The sequence below is a fragment of the Euprymna scolopes genome, chromosome 29 (genome assembly GCF_053919585.1).
Source record: "Euprymna scolopes isolate OS-2025 chromosome 29, ASM5391958v1, whole genome shotgun sequence".
NCBI classification, from domain to species: domain Eukaryota; kingdom Metazoa; phylum Mollusca; class Cephalopoda; order Sepiida; family Sepiolidae; genus Euprymna; species Euprymna scolopes.
Window position 1 is genome coordinate 12,854,388 of NC_136510.1, and position 6,000 is coordinate 12,860,387.

The following is a 6,000-nucleotide window of genomic DNA, read 5'->3' on the forward strand; positions in this document are numbered from 1 at the left end:
AAACATTCGGGTTTGTATTACTGTACACATAGATTGGAAAAAGTTGTCAAAAAACAAATATATAACAAATAAATGTTATCAAAGGCAAGATAAGTTACTTTTCTACCAAACTGGATATATTTTTTGTGTTTTTATTCAATGTAACATGTTTATTCAGCTCGAAAAACATGCAGTGTTTACCGATGTATTGGAAAATTCAAAATAGCGCCCGACTGTCTCTTTAACACGGTAAGTTTGGGAAAAGATGTTATAAATAATAAACTAGACAAAATACTATTAAAAAACAACCGAATATATGTCGACCTATGTCACGGTAACATATATTGAGCGAATTTCTAACAGTATTTTGTCTAGTTTATTATTTATAATACCTTTTCCCAAACTTACCCTCTCCGAGAGAGAGTCGGCCGCCATTTTGAATTTTCCAATACATATCGGTAAACACTGTCAGCTTTTCGAGCTGAATAAACATGTTACATTAAATAAAAACACGAAAAATATATCCACTTTGGTAAAAAAAATAACTTATCTTGCCTTTGATAACATTTATTTGCTATATATTTGTTTTTTGACAACTTTTTCGAATCTATGTGTACAGTAATACAAACCCAAACATTCTTTCTTAAAAAACATTCTTCCTTTAAAAAAAATTCTTTCTTAAAAAAAGAAGAAAATGTTTTAAAGAAATACTATTGTATTTCTTTAAAACATTTTCTTCCTTACAAAACATTTTTTTCTTAAAAAGAACAGTTTTTCTATAAAAATATTCTTTCTTAAAAAAGAACATTCTTTCTTAAAAAAACATTTTATCTTTAAAAAGAAACTTACACAAAAATATTCTTTCTTAAAAACAAATTTCTTTAAAAACAAAACACTCTTTCTTAAAAAAAAAACCCATTCTTTCTTAAAAAAATATTTTTCATTAAAAACAGTCTTCCTTAATAAACATTCTTAAAAAAAACTCAGACATAATATATTTCCTTTAAGACAAAGAAAAACTTACGCAAAATATTCTCTCTTAAAAACTTTCGTAATAGATAGATAGATATTTTTTTAATTCTTTCATTTTAAGAAAAACCCTGCAGAATATATATTTTCTTTAAAAAAAATTTCTAACACAAAACTATACGTTTAAAAAAATATTGAAATAAAAAATATTTTTTTTAACTGCGTAATCATATTTTAAAAATCATGCAACTATTTAAAAAAATAATAATGAAAACTTGCGCAAGATATTAAGAAAATGAACTCTGAAATATTTTTTAAACTTGCGTATAAATATAAAAAATCTCATGCATTATATATATATATATATATATATATATATATATATATATATATATATGCATAAACTTTGCGCAAAAATATTAAGAAAACGCTCGCGCTGAAAATATATATATAAAAACTTGCATAAAATGTGAAAACTACGCAAAAATAAAATAAATAAAATTCACGCACAAATATAAAAATGTGCTTAAAAGAAATAAAAAAAAAACTTACACAAAAATATTTAAAAAAATAAACTTGCTTAAAAATATTTTTTAAATGCACAGAAATATTTTTTTTAAATCACGCAAAAATATGTATATAAAAACTTGCTTAAAATATTTATTTAAAATAAAAAAATATAAAAATCTTGCTTAAAAATATATATTTAAAAACAACTTGTACAAAATTATATAAAAAAAAGAACTTGCGTAAAATTATATAAAAAAATCTTGTACAAAATTATAAAAAAAAGAACTTGCGTGAAATTACATAAAAAAAACTTGTGCAAAATTATATTTAAAAAAAAAAAGAACTTGCGTAAAATTATATAAAAAAAAACTTGTACAAAATTATATATAAAAAAAGAACTTGCGTAAAATTATATAAAAAAAAACTTGTACAAAATTATATATAAAAAAATAACTTGTATAAAATTTTTTTAAAAAACTTACGTAAAAATATACCTATAAGACGAGGGAAAATAATCTGTTTATGAAAAATTGAACTTAAGAATGAAAAAAAAATAAAATTAAAAAAAAAAAACAATCAATCTTACCTTTTCTTTCTTTTTAGATCGCAAATTTCCGGGTGTCGGAGTTTTCGCTATTCCGGGTGCATTCTGTTATTGTTGGTAATTTTAACACCCAAATCGGGGTATTCATTTAAGCGTTCGGTTTACTTTTATAGGCGGGTAGCTAGACCAGAGAACATGTCGTCGGAAGAAAAAATAGTCAGTCGGGAATCATTCTGTTTTGTTGCTTGAATGATGCTGTCATCCGTCATCATTTAGTGATACTACACTTTACACACACACACACTTTGCACACACACACACACTTTGCACACACACACACACACACGCACAAAAAAAAAGGACAAGTGCGTTGTGTGGTACGTTTGTGTATGCGCACGCAACAACGATGGCGTGCGTGTGTATACTTGTATATATGTGTGCGTGTGTGTGCACGCACGCACTTCTCGAACACTAAGAGAAAGAAGAGGTTATCGATTAGTTAGCAGACTCCTGCTGACGACGAATTCTCTTCCAATAATGATGAAGATGGACGATATTAACATATGTAAGTAGGTAACGTGGAAATGGCGCAGTGGTTACAGGCGCGGGCCGTCGGCGTGGTGGGTTCGAGTTCTGCCGAGGGTACTTACAAAGTAAAGGAAATGTGGGCATTTTGCGAGAAAGACAACAAACCGAAAAAATTGGCCAAACAACAAATATATAAAAAAATAGATGTTACCAAAGGCAATATAAGTTATTCTTTGACCTACCTGTATAAGTTTTTAGTGTTTTAACTCATTTTAAAGCGTCTATTTACTTCGAAAAACAAGTAGTGCCAAGTGCTTAGAACAATAACAAATGGCGGACAGGAGGTTCTCTTCTTTGGAGTCTCGATAATCACCCCAAAATCGAAAATGAAACAAAACACTGATAAAAATCCACCCAACAGATTTCACCTTAACATTTATTGGGTGGGGATTTCTATCAGTATTTTGTTTTATTTTTATTTTTGAGCGATTATCGAGACTCTAAAGATAACAGCCCTCATGTCCGACATTTTGTTGCTGTTCTAACTTAAGCACTCGGCATACTTACTTTTTTTTAAGTAAATAAACGTTTTAAAATTAGTTAAAACACCAAAAACTTATCCAGGTAGGTAGAAGAGTAACTTATCTTGCCTTTGATAACATTTATTTGTTATATACATTCTGGATTTATATATTAATAAATGTTTGGAAAAGTATATGAATTCATATATTCTCCCTTAAGCTATGAGTTCCAATAGTAGAATAAACTAGACTCAGAAGCCTTGCTTGTGTAACGAGTTCATATATACTTGCCTCTCCACAATGGCAGTGTTAAACACAAGGGTGGTTTTAATGTGGAGAAAATCCAGCTTTCCAAAAAGGGGGGAAAAATTGCCTTATTTAAACTCCAATCTACCCCCCCCCGCCAAATTTTCACAAACAACACTCGTTTAGCTGCAACCAATATCAACAATTTACCCCACTCTCTATCTGTTGCCTAAATGTAAACACAGATTCCTTGAACAAAGTTTCTTTCCTAGAACTGCCCGCCTGTGGAACTCTGTTCCGCTGGCCCACTTTCCAGCTGACTACAATATGGTCATCTTCAAGTCCGGTGTAAACAAGTTCTTGTTGCGGCCTTTCACTTAAATAATCCATTTCTACCCCATTTCCACCGCTAACTATTGATACGTCGTTGTCTCAGCGACCACCGTATACTCATTAACTCTTATCCTCGAATGGCTTGCAGGCCTTGATAAGTGGTGGCTCATATATAAAAACAAAAAAAAAAAATGTAAAAAGGAAAGACTTTTCTGTCACTAATCAAAGACAGAACAGATGAATTGTATTATCGAAGCAGGACATGAGTTAGTGCGGCTATAAAGTGTGTGGAGCAGGTAAAGCCACATCTACCTCGATTTGATCAATACCAATCATTTTGAAGAATCTTGCTCTAAAAAGTTCAAGAACTGATTGAGATATTATGAAACATCTCGTGTTATTTGGATTCTTTGGACTACTGTTCTCACCTTGAGTGTCATTTTCACAGTGTTTTGGTCAAAGTAACCTCTGACCTTCTTTGGGTGTCTCATGTCAAACACAAGAATGTTTCTGTTAAACTCAAGAATTTGGACGGAATTTCAAACAGAACCCGTTATTTACTACACGGGGGTAGCATAGTCTTGTTCTGTCAGCCATGACTGGATAGATGGCCTAAGTAATTCACAATTGCATTTTTCGGTTACCCACACTAAGAATTGAACCTTCAGGAGATTATCACTGTTACAATTGATTTTTCAAAGTATCAATACTTTGACCACTGTGCCATGGGTTCTTGCAGATCTTCAGGTATATTTTGTCGAACTCAGGAATTTTTCTGTTGGATTCAAGGATTTGCTTGGAATTTTGAACAGATCCTTTATTTAATCCACAGGGTAGGTATGCTCTCGTTTCGTCATCCATGACCAAGTAGAAGTCTTCAGTAATTCGCAATTGTTTTCTTCATATTGCCTGCACTGAGGATTGAACTTTCAACAGAAAAGTGTCTTTTAAAACTTTAATCATTATCAAATAATTCCTACGAAACAAATGTAAAAATTGTTTTGTTGGTAAAATGCCGATCCAAACTCTTTATGGTAAAGGTTCCCAGATGCCAGAAAGCTTTCTACCTTGACAGTTTCTTCCTTCGAAGCATCCAGATTTTTGGAATTCCCTCCCTGCTACTTGCTTTCCTGACTGTACTAATATTGATAAATGTAAATGCAATGCGAACAAATATCTTGCTGCTCAACTCCCTACTTAGAGTGTCCCTGTAGGAATGGCCCCTAATATTAGCCATTTAACTTCTTAGTTGCAATGTGCCCCCATTTGGAGTGAACAAGAGCAAAAAAAAAAAAAAATGCTAGTCCATTTGGCATAATAGTTAGGGTGTTTGCTAACGAGCTCAGAGACTAGAGTTCAATTCTTAGTTGAGTCATACTAAAAATTTTTAAAAATCGTATTTAATTCCCTTCTTGTTCAATTTGAAATTCTATATGTTCTCAAGATTCTAGAGTTTGAAAAAAAATGTACCTGGAGGTTACAATGGTTGAAATCTACACAGTTATAAAGGTGTGGACTGTGCGCCTTTGCTTGAATCTTGTCTTCAACAATCCAGTGATTCCATCTTTTAAAAAAGAGATTCGACAACAACATCTAGCATTAGTCAACAGAAACGACCCATTTCTCCTCCACAACAGTGATCGACCACACGTTGCTAAACCGACCCTACAGAAGTTGAATGAATAGAGCTACGAAACTCTGCCTCATCCGTCCTACTCTCCAGATCTCTCACCTACTGACTACCACTTTTTTAAGTATCTCAACAACTTTCTGCATGCGAAATGCTTAAAACAACCTGTGATATCAAAAAATACCTTCAGCGACTTAATCGTCACCAAAACGCAAGATTTTTATGTTACTAGCATAAATAGACTTGTGTTGCTTTGGCAAAAGTGTGTTGTTTCTGGTAATACTTATTTAGATCAATAAATTTTAGTTTGAGTCGAGATCTGTTCCTATGAATTTAAAAGTTAAAAACTGCAAGAACTTTCTTGTCAACCTCATAGCATAATTATCAGGAGTAAAAAAAAATAGCGAATCTTAAGGCTAAAACGTATGTTTTATTCTACTGAGATAAACATCGAGTTGTCTCCCCTTCTCTCATTCTACAACGACACATATAAGAGCCAAATACGTTCTACAATGAAGTACAGTTGCCACATATGGGGTGGGGCTACATAGAGCACCCTTTCTTGCCTTAACAGATTACCAAACCGATTTCAAAATCTAGTGGTGGATGCCGTCTTATCCTCTCTATTGTCTCTTTATTATAAAATAGACGTTGCTAGTCTTTCTCTGCTCAATCGTTATCTCCACAGTAGGTGCTCGACTAAGCTTCTATCTATGATCTCCCTCCTCACTAAAACATAC

At 32.1% G+C, this 6,000-nt stretch overlaps 1 protein-coding gene across 1 annotated transcript in view; it reads right to left on the bottom strand.

The window, feature by feature from the left end:
• Window positions 1-2,544, bottom strand: part of LOC145252482 (neuropeptide Y receptor type 6-like) — a 64,491-nt gene extending 61,947 nt beyond the window's left edge. Inside the window, exon 1 of the mRNA XM_080111913.1 lies at window positions 2,045-2,544. The gene's annotated coding sequence lies outside the window, so the exon portion shown is untranslated. The remainder of the gene's footprint in view (window positions 1-2,044) is intronic.
• Window positions 2,545-6,000: the final 3,456 nt, after the last annotated feature.